We start from the raw sequence: 20,802 nt of genomic DNA, 5'->3' as shown, positions 1-20,802 counted from the left end.
GGTGACTCTACTTAAATTCTGGTTCGAAGCACAGCCCAGGTTCAAGAATGAATAGAAATGATTGCTGAACTGTAAAAACATAGCAGCAGCAGCAGCATCAGTTATACCCGTCAGGATAACAGCTCACTGCGAGTCTTTGCCTTATAGTTACAGCAAGGCATGGTGATGCGAGGCAGTCTGTTGCAGCAGACAGATGTCTATAAAGAAAAATCACAGACAATGACAGGTTGTGGCCTGATGCTAAATTTCACGGAACTGGTCTCTATGAATTCAAATGGGTCTTAAAGAATACCTCTTTCCACAACTCTTTATATGGAGTGAGGGATGGGGTATCAGTGCCTGTGCTTTTCTTCAAACAGGACAATCCCATGGATCTATGGTCAGATTAGCAGTGCGGAAATTTATATGTCAAAGCAATGAATCAAATGGCCAAGAGTGAGGTTTAAGTCTCCTGCCAAAATTTAAAAAATACAATTCCATGCAAACTGTCACAGAAGAACATCACACAAAGTCTCACCAGTTGTGAAATAAGAAGCCCAATGCTTTAGCTAATGCCCATATTAGTCAGGATCTCAGGAGACAGATGTACAGGTTGAATAAAGGAAGCCTACACATGACAGACCAGCAGGCACTGAGTCTTTCTAACCACTAAGGGTCACTGTTGATTCACTCAGCTGAGGAAACAGTGGGGAAAGTACTTTTGATTATAACAAGAAACTGACTTTGTCTGAGAAGGCCCTCTAATTCCTAAGACACCTGTCAAGGCTTGATGGTGCTCCTCTAGGATACTTCCTACGACAATAGCACTCCTGACTATAGCACACAGCCACTAAGACAGGATCCAGGTTGGTTGCAACTGCCCTTCAGTTACAAATTTCTCCTCGATCATTTACATCTCACTCCAGAACAAAGCATGCTAGCAAGATCCTTAACTTATACATGCCCACAGACACCAACAGCAACTTGGATACCTGACCTGTCATTCCCAAGCCTAATTATCCATTAGCAAATCTCAGCCCGGAATCTCTGAACCTTCATCTGTCTTTGCATAGGCTAAAGAGGGGTCAACAGGACCCTCCTCTCTGCTGCCACAGATAAGGATCATTCCCTACTTTTTTTCTTGGGAATAGCCTTCCTGATGGTTTCTTTTTTCCTTCTTTTAGTTCTCAAAGCTCTGTCCACTGGGCTAATATCAGCTGATTTCACTACTCAGCCTTACATTATCTTCCTTCTTGTTCAAAGAATTGCTATCATGTCATCATCTTATTTAACAAAGGAAGAAAAGATGAATTTAAGCACCAGTTTACTGTATCTCAGGTCCTCTGTCTTCAAATGGCAGGGGGAGAGAAAGAACTTCAGTGCTCATGAGACAATGTGCTAATGCACACACCAGAGTGCTGCATTACCTCAGAAGATTGCAGCACAGCTTACATACAGGTAGCTCTTCAGCTTTTTTTCTTTTTAAAAAGGAACAGTGTGCAGCCATAAACCACTCAAATATGACTAATTTACACACTCTGGAATAATCCAGCTGCTATCCTGCAGCTTCGCACCTGCAATTGCATGCTGCAGTCTGCGCAGGCTCTGCAAACATTCATTAGGCTTTAGGATATCTCACACCTACAAAGAGTCCAGCTGCAGTGAGCTCACACCAAGCTGGGGAACTGAGCAGGATGCTCTGCAACAGCAGCTCCAGGGTGAACCATACCTGGATCTCAACACTGCAAAGGTGAGAGAAGCATATGAGAGTACTCTGAGCTCTCCCTGCTGTCACTAAGGTAGAGAAAGCAGCACATGAACCAGGGAAAGGAGGCAAGCGGCAGCCATGGAGAGAGACAGGCAGGTGAATAAAGACACAAGCATTTTTAAAAGCTTGTACAGTGCAGCAAGGATTGGGGGAAAAGCAAACTAAGATTTAAGAATAAAGTGGGGAGCAGGAAATTGCAACTGGCTGGGCAAAGACAGGGAAACTGGTAAGAAAATACTGTATTCGATACGGTCAGGAGAGAAACTGTAGGTGGAAGGTACACAAAAGTTGCTAAGTGATCAAGGGCGCAGGGGCAGAAGCAGAGCTATAGGGAAGGGGCCTGACACTGGCTGTAGGGCCACACTGGGAAAAGACAGGCTTGGAACAAGAATAATCTAGAAATAGAGGCACATGCATAAATCCTGCACTCCAGTGAATATCGACCTCCTGACCAGGGTGAATGCTTCCTGAGTCTTATTGCTTCTCTGCTGTCAACAAATTCATGTGCAACCTACTGGCAAAGCATCTCAAAAAGAAATGACAGGATTTGTGTCTTATACTTTTGCCAACGTGGAGTCACTAAATGGGCCTCCATCTCCACCAGAGGACAAGTGGCTGCTCAGCTGCAGATAAACACAGGCAGCATCAGCCTTTAGGAAACCTGCTGCAGGAATTGGTGTTAGTGTAGATGCAGCCGCCTGGGATTGTCAGTCAATCAGGAAGATTGGCTGGATGAATATTCAAAGCCCAACACTCGGAGGACAGCAGGTAACCAAGTTTCTTCTGCTGTAAAACTTCACAAGGAATATGAAGGCAGCAAACTGTCTTTAACTCTTCAAATTACATTACACATTAATTAATTACATTAGAAATTCCCTGCACATTCTCACATTCTAACTATAACTTATGTCACTTATTTGTGTGTCTGCTGAATTAGGGGACAACTCACTTATGGGTCAGGCACAAAAATCCCATTTACCCAGCATTGGCACGACAGCACCTTCACTTGAGATCATCCCTTACGAAAAGGTGCGGCACATTAACACTGAGGCTTCAGCACACAGCAAGTCCCTGCCCTCTACACTCTCATGTGCTTGCTTAATGCCAAGGCTCTCTATGGCCACTAATGGGACTGCTCATGAGAGGAAACCAGACCCATGAGTATGGACCATACTGAAGCTTAGCTGAGGAAAACAAGGATGAGTCCTGGGGAGCCAGGGCCAATCAACTGCATGATAAAACAGATACAGAAGTATAGTCTTGAAGATCAATCTCACACACAGACTCACACCTGCAGTGTGAGTATTGGAACTTCCCTCTCCAGAGGGGACAGCTGGCTACAACCTCAAGTCCAGAAATGGAGCAAGGAACTGCGTGTCAAGCAGGCCTTCCCTCTAACCTCTTGCTGTGGCACCTGGTCTGCATCACACACAAGCCTGCAAAACTCCTTCTCTGGGATTCAGAATTGCTCAGTAACAAAACAGTGCTTGAAAAGGAGCTCTGAGCCTGACAACTCAGCATATAGACAATAAACCTTCCTTTAGGAAAGGACAAAATAAAATGTGAGCAAGAAAAGAGCAAAAGCTTAATTAATTTGTATCCATTTACTAATGGCAGACTATTCGCACCATGCTGGGAGCCTCTCTTCCATTTAACAGTACAAGAAAGGCAGAGTATTTCTGACCTGCTGACAAGGTTGCAGCTGACCTCAAGCATAACAGACCTAAGTAAAGGAAGGGAAAAATATTACTGTGGTTGTTACTACAAAGACTTGAAAGGTCAAAGTCAGCAGCACAGCAATACTCTTGAAACATATGCTTCTGAGGGACTATCACCATAAAAGTTTCAGCTGTAAATATTGTCTCTGCAGTAGTAGAAACAGAAGACATTTTGTGTTCATCATCCAAACTGAATTAAAAAACAAAAACAAACAAAAAACCCTAAATATCAACAAGTCAGGCCATATACATATACACACAAACACATAAATCTTTCATCAACTGGGACTGTTTCCAGCTTTTGATGCTGTGTCTTGAATTAAGATTGCAGTTTCTCTCTGAGTTAGCCCAAAGCTCTAACAGCTTGTGTGGCACTTGTATTAGCACCCACCTGGAATGAACAGAAGGTGAAGGTGGTGAGGGAAAGACAGCAAGCTCACAGTGGTTTAGGTAATAAAATAGAAAGCAACTGAGGCCATTTGACTCTCTCACCAACTGCTGCCACTCAGTTTTAGCACAAGACTGAACTAAATTATGCCTTTGCAGTCATACATACACAACTCATCACCTTCACTGTGAACATGCATGAGGAAAAAAATGAGTCCAAAGCAATACAGAATGGCTGTGCCAGCCACTCAAAGAAAATGCCCAACCACATAGTGCTGAAAGCTACGGTTGGAAAGCACATCGGCCACCCAGATCTAGCTGCCATTATCCATCCACTCCCCTACTGTCATGACCAGCTGGTCTGTAACTGGCTGCAGCCTGCCATGAGTTGGTTCTGAAAACACATCTGAAAACACGAGATCAGTGAAGATACAGAGAAGGTGGCTTCTGCCTCTACACCAACATTCATCAGCTGAAGCGGGGAAATGCACACCAATCATTTTGTATAATAGAAAGAGTCACCTTAACAAAGCTTTGTCACAGCATCCATGTCTCTTGCTGTCAAAATAAACACTGACAGTCTAAATGCCCTTTATATAGCTTCAGAGACATCAGCCTCTGAGACTATTTGATTCTGTTAATGTTATCTCTTAAGCTTATTTTGGATTTCACAACACATCTACAGTAGAAATGCAAGTACCTAGTGACATTATCAGCTGTTCTGGTGGACACTACCTTGGTGCTTTCTATGGAGGGAAGGGAAGAAGGGAAGAAGTCCCAGAAATGACATTTACTTTACAGCTCTGCAGCAGTCAGGCAATCTTCCTGATACAAGCCAGTAAAATGAGCCTTCGTTCTTCCAAGCAGATACACAAGTCCCCACCTCCCAGTGCAAACTACTTATAAAATTATGCGCTGGCATTTATTTATTTATTTGTAGTAATATGAGAGTGCTGAAACAAATACATGGAAGAGTTCTGCCTAACTTAGAAATCAAAAAAGCATTTTCTAAGGTTCCAGAAGGGAAAAAACCCAAAAGAACACATACCAGACACCAGCCATGCACCCTTCCTGCTTCTGTGTGATTACGTACAAAGAATTCAGTGGTGTTTAGAGGCAGTAGCTCACCAACTTCAACACAGAATACATCTGGTTGTCCAGAAAAACAGAGCACAAACAGCAGCTCTTTGCTATTCCCTTCCAGCATGTCTGCATCTTGTCTTTCCTTCTGTAAGATGTTTCTCTAGGGTAAACCAAACTCTAAGCTCCATTCAGCTCATGGAGCTTCCACAAGATCATCAGCAAAGGCTTATGCATAACAAGAACCATCTTAACTAGTGGATCATGCCTTCTTTAGGACCATGATACTACTAGTTATGTCCTTAACGCATCTCCAGGTGATTAAGGTAAAGAAATTAGGAAGAGCCTCTTACTGAAATCCCTGTGAGAAAGAAACATACTGACTGCTCATTCATTCATTGAGGACCCTGTGATGCAGACACAGGCTCTTTCTAAATAAGATCACCAAATCTGTTCACAGAGGCCTTGTATCAGCTGTTGGGAACTGAGAACTCTAAGCCATTTAAAGGTAAAATGCATGTGAACAAGAGAAATTTGAGAGTAAGATCTGCTGCCTGCTAAGCACACACCCCTGTTTCCCCAGCAGAGCATTTAGTATTACTTGAAGCAATGCCTGTGCGCACCAAGGTGGGCAAATGTCTATGTTTACTGGTGCCTGTCAGAAAAACTTACTGCTGGTTATCTCCTGGGCCAAATTCTGATTCTGAGAACTCCAAAGCAAAAGTGAGCAGTCAATATCCCAGAAGATCTGTGAATGAGAGAGATGATTTAAGTCCAGATAGATCTGGGGGAGCCATGTAAATGTATTACAAGCACCAAGATTTATTTTAATGCCTGGAGCTGACAAGGTCTCTCTTCTTATTTAATTGCCCACTCATGACTAAGTGAAGTGAGTCCACGTGGGATGCTGAGATAAAGATGAGTGGCTCTGTCTAGCCTCCACACTGAATGCAATACAACACTAATATAAAAGAGTGAATCTCCCAAGCACAGATCACTATATTATCAAGCATTTGCTGACAGCTAAAATAATTCAATTTAGGGCAGAAATACACCTTGCAGTGCACAGACAGACTGGTCTCTGTGCACTGATCTGGCAACGATCTTGCTAGGAGATTTGCTACTGAGACCTCTTACTCTCCTCTCTTGATAAATGCAATCTTGTGCTACTTACATTTGTTTAAAATGCTGCTGTAGACATCCTCCCCAACTTAAAGCTACAATCACAGTAACTCCTATGATTCTCTCCACCCGCTCTCAGTTACTTGTTTTAATGCTGAGGGTCCTTCCTGGCTTCTCACCCAATTATCCTCTATCGCACACTGACCTCCCACCTCCACTATACCAAAATCAGCTTGCATCATTCATCTGCAAAGCTTTTCAGGAACAAATTTTGTCCTCTCCTCTCTCCTGGCAGTGCCTGTACATATGAGTACATGTCCAAAATCCTCATGGCCTCCCTCTAGCATCAGATATCTCATCAGGTAGAAAGGCCAAACAGTAACCACAAACAGCAACCTGTGAATGGCTGGGCAGCTATATATATTTTATATATATATATATACACACCATACTCCATTGCCATGTTTTCCCCATTTTCTTGTGTTCTTCATATCCATTTAGTGCCTCTGACTTGACTGCAAGTTCTTTAGGGCAAGGACTGCTGCATGACAAGCCTTTGTGTAATACATTATTGATGTCCATGTGGGCTTCTAGGCACACTGTGATACAAATCCTTAATGACAGTGGTAAGAAAACTACTGGCATGAGCTTAAAAGCCAAGCTGAGCCCTTTAGAAAAGTCTGGCCTCAGTGATAAATTTAGGTTTTTAAATAACCCATAGTCCCAGAGCATTCAAGTGACTCATCCATACCAGTTAATTTATTCTTACAACACCTAGGCTAGACAGGGAAATTTAAGCTCCCTCACTTAATGACTTTGGGATACTGAAGGGTGCGCAAAGAGAGGGACTGAATCCAAGATCTGCAGCCTTTCATCTTAATGACAAGATTATGTTTTTTCCCTTTGGGAACTACAGCCTGATTCCTGATCTCAAGTCACCCAACATCATGCTTAATATTCTCTCCTGATAATTCAGAAGTAGTATGAGCGAGCTGCCTCCAAAAAGAAACATCCCTTCTTACACTTATGAAACAAGGTCAAAGAAAGTTGGAATAAGCAGGTGTTACCCCGTGCAATCCAGAAGGGATAATGCATTTAAAATGCATGTTACTTAAATCCTAGATGGGTAGGTGTGAACAAAAACTTCAGATACAAAGTATACGTGTAATACTAGGAGCGAGCAAGGAAGGAAAGATTGGATCTGATATATTTATTTTCATCTTTAAACCATATTAACTCTCTTCCTGACACAGCAAAAAAGAAATTAACCTCTTAATTTATCCTCACAGCATAGTATTAAATAAGAAAGTTTTAGCTCTGCTTTACAGATGAAAAATTGACATACATTGACTTTAACTAAACATAAAAGAGTGAAACGTCCGGCAAATCAAACAGCCCATCTGGCCAATTACTTTTTGAAGCTATGTAACAAGATCAAAAAGCAAATAACCACTGAAACCACACATTGGGGAAATGCCTATCTCAGAGCAGCCAGGAGCTCTGTGCAAAGGCTAGGCAGACTTGACCCTCAGCCCTTTGCCTAAGACTTAGAGCTGGGTCCAGTTGCCACTTTCCCATAGACCTGACCTGAGCCTACCATTTTGAAAGTCTTATTTCTGAAAGGAGTATAATAATATTTCCTTTCTGTCGTGCCCATCTAGATGCTAAATTCTTCAACATCACTTACGGTGTGTTCGTAGGGAGCACAGTGCAATGAGATCCTGACCAGAAATGAGGCCATCAAGCCATGCCATGGCAAGTGTGATGATGCCTTCAAGTCAAAGTGACAGTAGAATCCCCCAGTTCTCACAACTATTTAAGTGCATAGTTACGGTTTACAGTGTATTTGTACATTCCAGGTGTTTGCCCAAACATCTTAGGGTTAATTATAAACACTACATTAAGACAGCCTTGCCTGTACTCTGATTAAGACCATGTGTGAGTGCTATGAAATGCTACAGCACTTTTCAAGAAGAAACTGGCATTTACAGAGAGCAAGCATGGATAATATGCAAGACATTGTTAAAATCAGGCATCCTGTAACTGTTCCTAGATAACTGTGCCTCTGCTAAGTGCCAGCAACTGCATTTAACTGCTGAATGCTATTTAGCAATATACTTCTAACAGAATTTTTCTAAACAAGTCTCAGGAAACACAAGTCATTTATTATAAGCAGACTCTTCACAAAGCAGAATTAGAAATTAGGAATAACGAGTATCTACTCAAACATTTATAATACTACATGACTGTGTAACAGGCAACAACAACTGCCTGGTATATGTATATATGACACAGTGTAACACTGTTCCCAGCACGGAATACTTATACTTAAAACAGAAACAGCTGCAAGAAATTACAAGGGTCATGAATCCTTTCCAGCATATAAGACGAGCCAGAGAAATTTCCACAGGTGACCCAAGAGACACCTATGCCATGTAGGAGAGGAGTGCAGACATGCTCACCTAGCAAAGACCGATGCCCACAGACCTGTGATGTACACAGCTAGACAGTCTTAGGAAACCACCACATTTTGCCAGGCACATTAAGCCACGTCAGTAAAGACACAGCTGCACCGATACCATGACATGACCTCCAAGTCCTGTGCTCCCTTTAGCCAGTGCCAGATTAGTTTCATGCACAGTTTTCACTTGCAGAAGTCATGGTTCAGCCTTAATGAAATTGTGCATTAATTCTCTTCGTTCTTTGAACACAACTAACCCCCTTGAAAAGGCAAAAGAACTCAAACATGAAACAGTGTTGCCCTTTACTGGCAAAATCCATGTGAAAAATGAACTCTGGGGTAGAAGAGAGCCTCCTTTCTTCCAGAAAGCCTCAACTGGTACCACAAGGCTAAAATGACTTAAGTCCAGAAGTGACATGAACTGTAAGAAACAACAGGCATTTGGTTAGTTGATTGTTGGGTGGGGTTTGGTTGGTTTGTTTGCATGGGGGGTTTTTTGTTTTGTTTTGGGGTGGGGTAGGTGTGTGATATTAGCATTTATGTACTAATAGCTTTGAAATGGTTAACCCTGCATGACAGGGACTCCTGGAAAGCTCCAGAGTGTTTGACTACACAGAAATAATACCCAGAGATTTATTTTTTTTTAAGTATGGTCTAGTGAAGCTGAAAACTGCCATTGCAGAGGACAGCCTCTTTGAAGACGCTTCAGACTCTTAACTCTGCCACGACGCTGAGGAAGGGAATGAAATTGGTGGACTTGAGGGGGGGGTTCATTTTCATTTATGTCTAAAACAGATATCATTCCTGCCTCCTCCTGACTTACATACATTGCATTTGGACTCCATAGTGAAGGAACAAAGCCCAACAGAATGGGAAAGAGAAAAATAGATATGTAACAGCAGTGAGAAACTGGCACTTAAAGCAAAGCCTAAACAAACCCAGATAAAATCACTTCATCAAGTGCCTCAAAAACAAAGGGTTTCTTCAGCTTAGCAGAGAAAGCAAAACCTTGAATCATTCAAATGAAATCCTCATCTGAGTAAAGTTTGCAGTGATTTTGTCAATGACACCAACAGGGTTGGGATTAGCTTCTCTATACTTTGAAATACACTAACCTTATTGGGATGCTCTTCATTGTAAGGATTCCAGTTAGCACTGTGAAAATCTAATCTAAATTCTGCCTCTGTACAATCACAATAATGCCGTGGTAGCAACAGCAACAGAAAAACACAGCGTTTCAGAAGATCCACAACTCATCAGAGCAAGCATCTCTACTGAAATATTAGTGTTTAATAAAATCAAAATGTTGACAATATTAAAAACTGAAAATACAAGATACAAGTCACTCCACCTCACAACATTTCCATAAGAAAGAGGGGTTTGCTCACTTTTCATTTCTGAATTATTTTCCCTTATTTTAAATTGAGTACTTTTCTCCTGCATATTACATTTATACTTCAGATGTCAGAATCTAAATGAAATATTTCAGTTTTGAAATTTGAAACAAAAAAATACAGACTGTAAGTCAAATATCTCCCTATACACACATGTAAGGCTACAGAGTTTTCCTTCGTGGAGTCTTTCAACATTTTTAGGTCTTGCTCCAAGTCAGTAGGAAGCAGAATCCTTATCAAATTTCCAAATGCCAGAGGAAACTGGCCTTCCACCCTCCAACATGGCTATTTCCACGTCCCTTTGCATCAACTGATTTTAAATGAGAATCGAGAAAGAAATCCAAACTTTAAAGGTGATTTTTTTTAACTAATGGTGTAACTGAACTCACACAGACAACACTACAAAGACACTTCATACTGAAGAGTAGCATCAAAGGCTCGGAAGACAGAGTGTGCAGTTTCCTTGAGTTGAGCAGCCCGAGAAAGCTCCAAGGGGAAATGCCATATTTAACAAAATAAACAAAGCTGGCAACTGTGAAATGAGAATGCTTCACATTCAAGAAGAAAATTTAAACTAAAAAAAAAAACAAAAAACAAAAAAAACCAAAAAACACCAAACCAATTTACCCAGTAAAATTAATCAACTAAATTTAAAGTTTTGTGTTACATTGTAATTGGCCTGTCTCAGAGATGACTGTTTGCATCAGCTGTTGAGTAATTAGGACTGCAGCTAGTAACAAGCATCTCAGCAGCTGCCACTTTGTCCAGATACACATTGTATAAACGTCCATAGAGAAACACAGCAGCGTTACCACAAGCTGCCTGCCTGAAAACACCACACCTATGCAGTCACTGCTCCCGTTCGAACATGGATTATAGCCACACAGATTGACAAGTTATCTCAGCAGACAGCACAAGATAGCACATCGCGTTAGCAGTCAGCAGGGCTACAGCAAGAGTCACTCCGAAATAAGCATCCCTGAAACATACACAAATGTGGGCGTTGAGTCCTTCAGCATGGTTTTGTCCTACAAATCCACATCTATGAAGCTGCTCTGTTTTATTTTTTTATTTATACTTTTTTTTAGATAAGTACCTAAAGAGTACAGGAAAGGCATTGTGGGAGTCATCTGACACGAGACCTTGAAAGCTGGAATTCACTATACTTATCACTGTGTTTATGTGATTCATAAATAGTGCAGTGAAAACTCATTAATAGCTTTTTCAACAACTTTTCCTCACTAACTTTTAGTACATGGAACTAATCACTTTTTCTCAGTATATGAGCTTTCGTCACAGAAAATCCATATTTATACAAACTATTAATTAATCCCTTCTTGACATCTACTGTACCTGAAACATCTGGCATTTTTTTCTCTTAATCAACAGAGCTCCCAGAGGCTAAGAATTTTAAACACAGTTATTTTAAATAACACTAATTGTCAACACCAAATCATGTTTTGTGCCTTTAGATGGCTGCAAATGTAATTACTAGAAACAATCCATCAATTACTAACCCCTGAACACATCTATTGAGACAGAGGGGCTCAGAGAGGACTGCATTCCCCTGTTCTTTCCCCTCTTCTGCATACTTACACTGGACTGCAGGACTGTTACAAAAGAGTACAGAAGACTACTTGAAAGCCATCATGAGATATGAAATCATCTGCTTTATACAACTGTCAGTGGGCATCATACATACAGACTAAGCAAAAAGAATCATCATCTTCCTATTCCTTGCCAGGAAATAAACTCCTCATAAAGGGATCACATGCTATAGGAATGCCTGGTTTGTTTTATTCTCTAACCAGAGATCAAGGACTAAGGAAAGAAGAATGAACTTTTTTCCCCCCACAAGAAAAGGTTCCATATACGTCTGGGAACTGCTACCATGGTTCACAAGAGAATCTAGTGTATATCTTCTTATACATTTCCAGTTCAGTGTTTCAAGCAGACCTCTGCCCCTCAATTGGGCTAATCCACCCTTTTTTCCAGTTCAAGGTGCAAAGCAAGAAAGGCAACTGGAATTGAGAAACACTGAGGAACAGTCTCTTATCCAAAGGGCCATAAAAAAAAAGAGCTCCACATTTCAACTTGGACTGTGGCTTTCAGGGCTATACTAGGGATTTCAACCTCGAGATACGCTGGCATGAGAGTGGTGGTTCCTCAAACAACCAGAAAACAGGTATAGCATCAGGAGGACAATGGGAGAGAGGCAGGGCTGGGAGCTGCCAGGTGTAAAAAACAAGTCACATGCTAGAATAAAAGGTAGATGCTCTCCCAGAACAGAGAGGTTAGGAGTTACATGACATTGGTGCTGTGCCCACAGGTGATGTGGAACAGTCAGATTCCTGCATTTGCATGAATGTTAGCAGAGCGCTAGGCAGCCACAATATCCACAGTCTGTTACAGAAAGAGGAGTGTTCTCTACCCTTTGCTTTCATAGATGAAAAGTTCTCCCACGTAGTATAAAGCTGCAGTGCTTTCTAACACTCCCTCTCTGGGAACCCTGGTGTTGGCCTTTCCATTACACACAACAAAGTGTGTTCTCACCTCTGACACTGGAATGAGTCCTATTCTAAAACAGCTGTCTTGCACCATTTGTCACTTAAGAGAAAGCCCTGAATAAATGGAGAGTACATTGACCTGTGGCTAAGAAAAACGTTGCTAAGACACACAGCTTAATTGCATCTGTCAAAAACGTATCCATGCTCACTACACCTCGATGAATCATCACCACACACTTTCTGACTGCCAGACTAAACTCCTTAAGGACAACAGAAGTCTTGGAAGTCAGCCACCTAGAATCTTTTATAGACTTTTATTTAAGTAATATCAAATGTACTATATGGGTCTTCATGCAGGTATCTTGGACAAATTCCTTGTCACGGCACTAAAACATTGTGCTTACAGTCTTCCTTAAGTTTTCTTCTTTCGTGATCAACGGGGCAGAGTCAGGATGGAGGCCTGTCACTAGTGGTGTTCCCCAGGGGTCTGTGCTGGGTCCAGTCCTGTTCAATACATTCATCAGTGACCTGGATGATGGGATAGAGTGTAACCTCAGCAAGTTTGCTGATGATACCAAGCTGGGAAGACTCGCCAATACACCAGAAAGCTGTGCTGCCATCCAACGAGACCTCGACATGCTGGAGAGCTGGGCTGAGGGGAAACTCATGAAATTCAGCAAGAGCAAGCACAAGGTCCTGCACCTGGGGAGGAACAACCCCATGCACCAGTACAGGTTGGGGGCTGAACTACTGGAAAGCAGCTCTGTTGAGAAGGACCTGGGAGTGCTGGTGGACAACAAGCTGACCATGAGTCAGCAACGTGCCCTTGTGACCAAGAAGGCCAATGGTATCCTGGGGTGCATTAAGAGGAGTGTGGCCAGCAGGCCAAGAGAGGTTATCCTCCCCCTCTACTCTGCCCTAGTGAGACCACATTTGGAGTACTGTGTCTAGTTTTGGGCCCCCCACTTTAAGAAGGACAGGGAACTGCTTGAGCAAGTCCAGCAGAGAGCTACCAAGATCATCAGGGGGCTGGAGCATCTCCCATGTGAGGAAAGGCTGAGAGACTTGGGTTTGTTTAGCCTGGTGAAGAAAAGTCTGAGGGGGGATTTCATCAATACCTATAAATATCTAAAGGGTAGGTGTCAGGATAATGGGACTAGGATGTTTTCAACAGTGCCCAATGACAGGACAAGGGGCAATGGGCACAAGTTGGAACACAGGAAGTTCCACCTCAATATGAGAAAAAACCTTCTTTCCTGTGAGGGTGACAGAGCAGTGGCACAGGCTGCCCAGGGAGGCTGTGGAGTCTCCTTCCCTGGAGACATTCAAAACCTGCCTGGCAGCATTCCTGTGCCCCCTGCTCTGGGTGTCCCTGCTCAAGCAGGGGGTTGGACAAGATGACGTCCAGAGTTCCCTTCCAACCCCTACCATTCTGTGATTCTTCCCACCCTTCAAACTTGTATTGTATCACCCATAATGATTATCAGAGCCCTCCTCCCCAGCTACATTTCAGCTAGAAGATAAATGAATTTTATTGGCTTATATTTATTTTGTTTCAGGTTCAGTTAATACCTGCAGTGTGTGATCAGTGATTTCATCTGCAGGATTAGAAACATACGACATACCATCTTTGAAATAAACTACATTTCAGTGACTTCGTGATGGAACTTTCTTGTGGAAAAAAGCCAACTTAATATTTAAAATATGGCAATTCTATGAATCTCGTAACGGTATTGCAATAGAATTTTGCAAACCTAGAGCTCAGAATATGGAAAACCATACATGTATTTATCAGCTGCTCTGACTAAATGTTTTAGTCAGAAGTAGAGATACACTCATTACAGCAGAACTCCAGAGTACTTCTCTAAGCATGATTTGGTTTTCCAGGTACAGATCTGTAAGCAGGAGGTCACAAAAAAAATATACCCGAATACACTGAAATAGCACGGAACTCTGTTAAGATTAAATTTAAATTATTTCTTTCAGTTCTTTCATCATTTCTTCTTCTCTCTTCAATAAGATCAAGGTTTGCTATATAGTCTTTAAAAGCCTGTATCAATATGTAGTCCTGGGCTATACAACACCTAAATCCCTTTCTAATGTCTCCTCCTGGCATTCCACCTAAGCTTAAAGGCAGGTTCTGCCTAGAAGCTTCCAGGGGTTTGTGTGAAATGCAATTTCATTTCCATGAAGGTGAGTCTTCTATGTTCCACTTGAAATACTTTACAATGTGCAGCAATTATTCAATTCTTTTCAGTCAGATCTTGGTCAAGCTACACTTTATTACTGATCTGTCTGCTTTCAAGTATCCTGCTTCTGCAATAAGCCATTTCACACAGTATGTTGACATGGTATGCTAAGTAAGGCACTAATCTGTATTTTAAAGGTGCCCTTAGACTTTTGATTGAGGAAAAATTTCTTTCCTTAAGAATCAAGGATAAGTTCAGCTCTTTTACTGATACAAAAAATCTGCGTGAGGAAGTGAATTTACAGCCATAGCTTCTCCTCTTTCACAACAGCATAAGATTCTTCAGTTCTTTGGAAGAAAGCCACTTGATCTCCCCTTGATCAACAAGTTCCTAAAACTCATATTCCACCTACAGCGGGTAAGACTTTGCTCTACCAGTTGTAATAACTGTGATTGCATGCAGGAAAGACCTCCAACATTAATGTTAAAATCACCAAGAACTCTGCTTTCGTTCATTGGATATGACTAGGGGAAGTCATTTGACTCTTCTGTATGCCGGACTCTGTAAAAGGGGAGATATTGATGTTTACCTCCTCATAAGAAAGTTGAAGGCTTGTTAAGTATTTAAAAATTGCTGCATGTCAGTTGCTAAGTGTTTTCAGTAGGATTTCACACCAGCAAGACTTTAATTACTACTGTTCCTCATTTGCTAGATTCCCTGACACACTGATAGGCAGACCCTCATTTATTCACAGCTGAATACCCAAATGTCAACTAGGGTTGAGACAGTGGTATGCGCTGCACTACTTTTTTTTTTTTTGCAGACATGCACACAAGGACAGCAGATCATCTCAGCTTCTCTGCAAGAGAGGAAAGTGACCCCATACGAGATTGATCACCATGACGTACTCAAATTATATCATGCTCATAGCAATGCCTTGAGCTAAGCTACTTACACAGATCTTAGAGCTAACGCTAACCTTTGCAAAAGCAGAATGCTTCGGGTGCATCAATCAACGAGATATAGGCTCATTCTACTGAGAGCTTAACTACAGTATATGAAGATGCACCTTCATTTGACTAATCCTGCGGTGGTGTCCTATCAAACTGAACAAACATCCATCATACTGGACAAGGGGGTAAAACCTCCCTTAATTCTACTGCAATTTCCCAGGCTCCTCTCACCTTGCCACCAAGTTATCTAGGTGCCATCTCAGCATGGGCCTTGTTTGGAAAACTGCTCCTCAAACTTCTCTTCAAAGTGATCCTCAAGTTTTATATTTAGTTAAGCAGCTTCACTTCATATTTATTCTCAGCTGAAGTTGCTTAGTTTTAGCATGTACTTTATTCTTCATGTTACAGTGACACAAAAATTTTTCACTTGAGCTCAAGGTCTGGTTGTGGTAGAATTAAATTTTGTGCAACTGTTAAAATGAAGAGTCAGTGACTGAGCTGAAGGACCTCCTCCAGGTCAAGTTACACCTGTGTCACACAAAGAACTAAATCAACTCCTGAAGTTCTGGTCTTGGCAGCAGCACCCTCCTCTCGTATGCAGTGTAAGAGGTCTCATGCATTATAACATATTGAACCCTGCCTCGGACTTTTTGGTGCCACAGGAGACATGATGTAAGCACCTAGTAAATCACTGTCTGGCACCTCTGATGTTATTACAAAATGGCTTGGATCAAGGAAGCCACCAAATTGGCTAATAAAGATTGAGCTGTGCAGTATAAACCATGAAAGTGGTCACTTTGAATGCAATTATTATCTCCAGGCCAGGCTGCTCCATCCTCAGGAACTTGTTTCCTAGGTGTTGTATGAACTTGGGTTTCTATGTTTTGCCCCACGGTTTCTGGCCCAGGTGACAGTGGAGCAGCAAAACTCATCATGCGCTAGTTGCTCATGTTAGTGAAAATCCTCCTTGTAAAGGCAACAGCTACCAAAATCTTTCACAGATGATGATTGTGCAGGATTACTAAAACACTTCCTGAACAATAACCTTAACGAGGAATAGTGAGACTTAAGTGTAAAATAATTAAAGGGCAATTAAGAACAATAAGTTTTGATCATTTCCCCCTACATTTAAAATGTAATATATGGGGGAGAAGATTGCCCAAGCTCCATAGTTTTCAAATGGCTTTTAGAAATTGAAAGAATGAAGAAAATATTAGACAAAGATGTGTAATAAAGGTTTTAACAAAGCCACAAAATTATGGACTGATATAGTAGAGATAAAAAGACACACGTTTCTCATGCAAATAAAGAACCCCATCTTACTTATCTCAGTATATAAATGAAACATAGGAAGTCCTGGGATATAAAGGTATCAATGCCCTGCCCATTGGTTTCACACAACCCCTTGTTCCCTTGACACTCATTTTGATGGCCTGGGCTCACAGCATTTCCAAACATAATAATTTCAAAGGAAAAAGGGTAGCTGGAGCAGGAAACATTCTCTAACCTTGAAGAAACACCTTGACAGCAATTCAGTTTAAGCTGATTTTCCTTCCTCCTTTTAAGAAGAGAGAAGGTACTGAACAATACTTTCTGTTAAATTTTACAGCAAAAACTCAGCACAACACTTTTACTGTTACAATGAACAAGTCATTGAAAAGCAAATCCTCTCAGTTACGTTACACTAAAAATGGAACTTTGATGAAAATAAAATCCTTTTCTTTAAATCCTGATAAATGGGAGAGGTTTGGTTTGGTTTTGTGGGTGGGTTGGAGGGGAGATTTTGTTGTTTTGGTTGTGGTTTTTTAGTTTTGTCTTGGGTTTTTGTGGTTTGGCTTTTTTTTGTTTGGGTTTTAGTGGGTTTTGGTGGTGGTGGTTTGGTTTTTTTTTCCCCTCCTTTTAAACACAGCTTCACCTACTACTTAAGCACTGAGAGACTGGAAACAGCAATTGACTTGTAGGAACAAGGGTATGCCAGACCTTTCCAGCTACACAGTAGAGGCTGCTTTGCTCTGTATTCCATCCTTGCTCCCAGAGTGCATGTGGGAGAACACATAAGGGTACTTACAAGGTCAGCATGCAAAAGGAGGGTAGAGGACATCCTAATTGTTCTTGCTCACTGACTCCATCATTGACTACTACCTCAAATAATATAGGGTCACTGAAGCCAAAGCATGTAAAGACAGGAAAGCTTTTTTCCTTATGAGCCTGCTAAGCAAGCAACTTGTCCCATCTTCTCCTTCCATAGAGCAAAGGGAACCAATACTGCCTGCACTGATGGTGCAGTTCTCCTGACAGTGATGCTCTGCATCATCCCCGGGTGTTATTAGCCAGGTTTACACCTGAACCCCTTTGTGGAGTGGAGCAGGCCAAACGCAAGTCTGGCAGATGAGAAACTCACAAGACAGGCTTGCCAGCCATAGCAAAATAATTTTGCTAAAATAACAAGAAATTAAAAGCCTGAATAGTGGCATGTTTGCATTTTCCTGTGATTAACTCAGACTGCAAACTCTTCAAGACAGTCAGCATCCCTCCATTCCTAAATTCACAGCATCAAGAACCAACTGGTACAGAATATGATTTGTTCAACACAACACTACCTCTAAAACAAACAATAAACCACGTGTGCTCTGAATACAACCTATGACTGGCAGAGCTAAAGATGGAAAAAGAAATAAGATGCTTATCAAGTTTATAAAATTTGTTGTTTTTCTCAAACTCGTACTGGTTTTGAACATAAGTACCAAAGAAATAAAAGCAGGCAAACCATGGACCTGTAAAACAGCATACATTCACAGTGAACAAGCACCTGTATTTTTAACTGAAAGAAACTAAAGAAAGGGTACCATCCTGGGAATAAGCTGAAGAACATCTCTATGGAGACCCTTCCTCCTCATCCTTGCTCGCACCCTTTCACCACACTCATTTTCAGTCCTGCTAAATTCCACCAAAGAAAACATTGATCAAAAACTAAATCCAAGCTGACTGAGGCACCGCCATAGCTTTTTCATTCTTCTGTAACTTCTCCTTCTCCTGGAGGGAACATGTCCGTTGAAATCATCACCTATCCAGAGAGGGCAGTTATCATGCAGTATGCATATAGCAGCTGACACACCAGGCCCCAGACTAGTTTAGACCTTGGACAATGTGCTCTTAAGAATATTTATTCAGAAAGTTAAACCCACAGAACAACACTTGCAGAGGCTGCCATCTCTTGGATTTAAACTGGTTCCTATCTTCATGTTTCAGGAAGACTCCATGGCAAAATTTGTCACAGATATTTATTATTTGGGGCCCAGGACAGCATTTTTACAGAAGCTAAAAAGAGCTCGAATAGGTCTTGAAGTCAGCTTTAAAATAGGGATCGAGTGACAACTAGTGGAAATTTTTGTAAGTGCACCTCAGGATTTCTCTGCATGATGTAATCTGCATCAAGATCCTATTTCACTGAAATAAAACAGATGCAATCCAATTACGTAGAAAAGCTTTCCAGAAAAAAATGTGTACACATATGTGAAGACATGGGAAATGCAAATGTGCTTATGCGACTCTAAGCTGTTTCTTAACAACCTGGTAAAGCTGCTCAGATATATAGGCTTACACAAACCAAGCAACTAGAAATAGAAGAAGCCAGCCCCAGAGGCATACAAAAGTGTAACCAGCCCACCATCCACTCCCAAATAATGAATAGGTGGGAGTGAAGATGGAAGGAGTCAGAAGTTCAGAGAAGGTAGCACAGCTGTCCTCCTGGTACATCCCTTTCCTTAAAGTGTTCCAGCTAACTATTAGAAGCTTATGGCTCCTCAGCTTGAGGCTAGGATTGAACTATTCTGTTTAATAGCCCATGAATCTCTCCTCTGTGAATTTGCCTAGTCTGTGTATGCTTTTAAGCCTCAATAACATGATGTAGCAACAAGTTCCACAGCTCTGTTCTGTGTTTCAAGAAAATATCTTTTCATTTATTTAAAGACTACTATTTATTTCATTGGGTGGTTTCTGTTGCCCAGTTTATGAGAAGGTGAACAATCATTCCCTAATTTACCTTCTCTCCCTTCTTCATGATTTCATTAGCTTTCTCCTATGACCTCTCATTTACCTCTTTTCCAGGCTGACGAGTCTAGAAATTGATTAATTCATGCACAGTAGAAAAAAATCTTTCCTTTTATTTGCCTCTTCAATCATCTCTGAACACAGAGCTAATGCTTCCAAAGACTTACTAGGAGCAACTTTCCCAAAGCAGTTTTAGTTGATGTATGACTCATCATCACTACCCTCGAGTACTTTGTGGGGTTTTTGGTAGGGAAGAAGGTTTCTTTTTATGTGCAATATTCTGCATTCACTGATCATGCATTTTAATTATCATTTTATCACCTGGTCACTCAGTATTGACAGAACCTCTGCAACATTTCAAACCGCTTTTAAATCTGGCTACCTTGATTTTATAGCACCATCATGTTCTGCTAGTATCAGGCCCTAGTACAGTACTACAGCTCTAACATAGCCATCAAAATATTAGTAAAATTATTCTCCCCCACAAATGTCTAGAATGAAAAAAGGACACAAAATTGCAACAGGGCCTTTGAGGAAGTTTTTGGAATTTACCCTGCTCAGGTTTCCTATCCAACATGCTGTTGTCCTGGTGCGTAGACACTGAGAAAGCAGTGGCTGATGTTATTATAACAACTTCTGATTTAGGTAAAAGGGAAAAAAAAAGAGTGAAAGGTGAGAGCAAAAGTACCAACTATACATCTCTTTCAAAAATCGTCAATTAACATTATTCATTGCTTGCCACAGTAGCTGTTTCTTTAAAATGCTTTAAATTACAACTGAAAGGATAAAGTTATAGATCTGTCAACTTTTACTATTATTATGTCTCCTCTTGAGCGTAAGTGCCCCGTCTTTAAAAAAAAAAAAGTACAAAACTAAGTTTTTGCTCCTCCTGATTGCAGAAGAAAGTCTGGCATTACCAACTCTAAATGTTCATAAAGCAGAAGAGAAATTAAAAACAAAACCTAACACTGTGAAATAACCTCATGATTTTAAAAAAAAGTATCTCCTGCTGTTGAAAGTATGACTTATCATTTGACTGCTTGTGGATTGGCTGTATCATTACAATGAGACTAGCAAATGTATCAGTTAATTTATTAATATTTGCAGTTTCAATTTTCATGGCAGGCAGAGAGATATGAAATATTGAACAAGAAAACAGTTTAATCTCTCTCCAGAACACTTCATGTTTTTGAA

The 20,802-nt window shown here is 41.1% G+C and overlaps 1 protein-coding gene across 10 annotated transcripts in view; it reads right to left on the bottom strand.

The window, feature by feature from the left end:
• The window catches only part of TSPAN4 (tetraspanin 4), a 464,080-nt gene that overhangs the window by 351,540 nt on the left and 91,738 nt on the right, over positions 1 to 20,802 (bottom strand). For 3 of the 10 annotated variants that reach the window (XM_075094501.1, XM_075094498.1, XM_075094493.1), the window contains one exon: positions 5,605 to 5,680. The exons of the other annotated variants lie outside the window; for them this stretch is intronic. The gene's annotated coding sequence lies outside the window, so the exon portion shown is untranslated. The remainder of the gene's footprint in view (positions 1 to 5,604; positions 5,681 to 20,802) is intronic. 10 annotated transcript variants of the gene reach the window in all.

Source organism: Phalacrocorax aristotelis, chromosome 5 (assembly GCF_949628215.1).
Source record: "Phalacrocorax aristotelis chromosome 5, bGulAri2.1, whole genome shotgun sequence".
NCBI lineage: Eukaryota > Metazoa > Chordata > Aves > Suliformes > Phalacrocoracidae > Phalacrocorax > Phalacrocorax aristotelis.
This window is presented reverse-complemented; position numbering and strand designations above follow the sequence as displayed.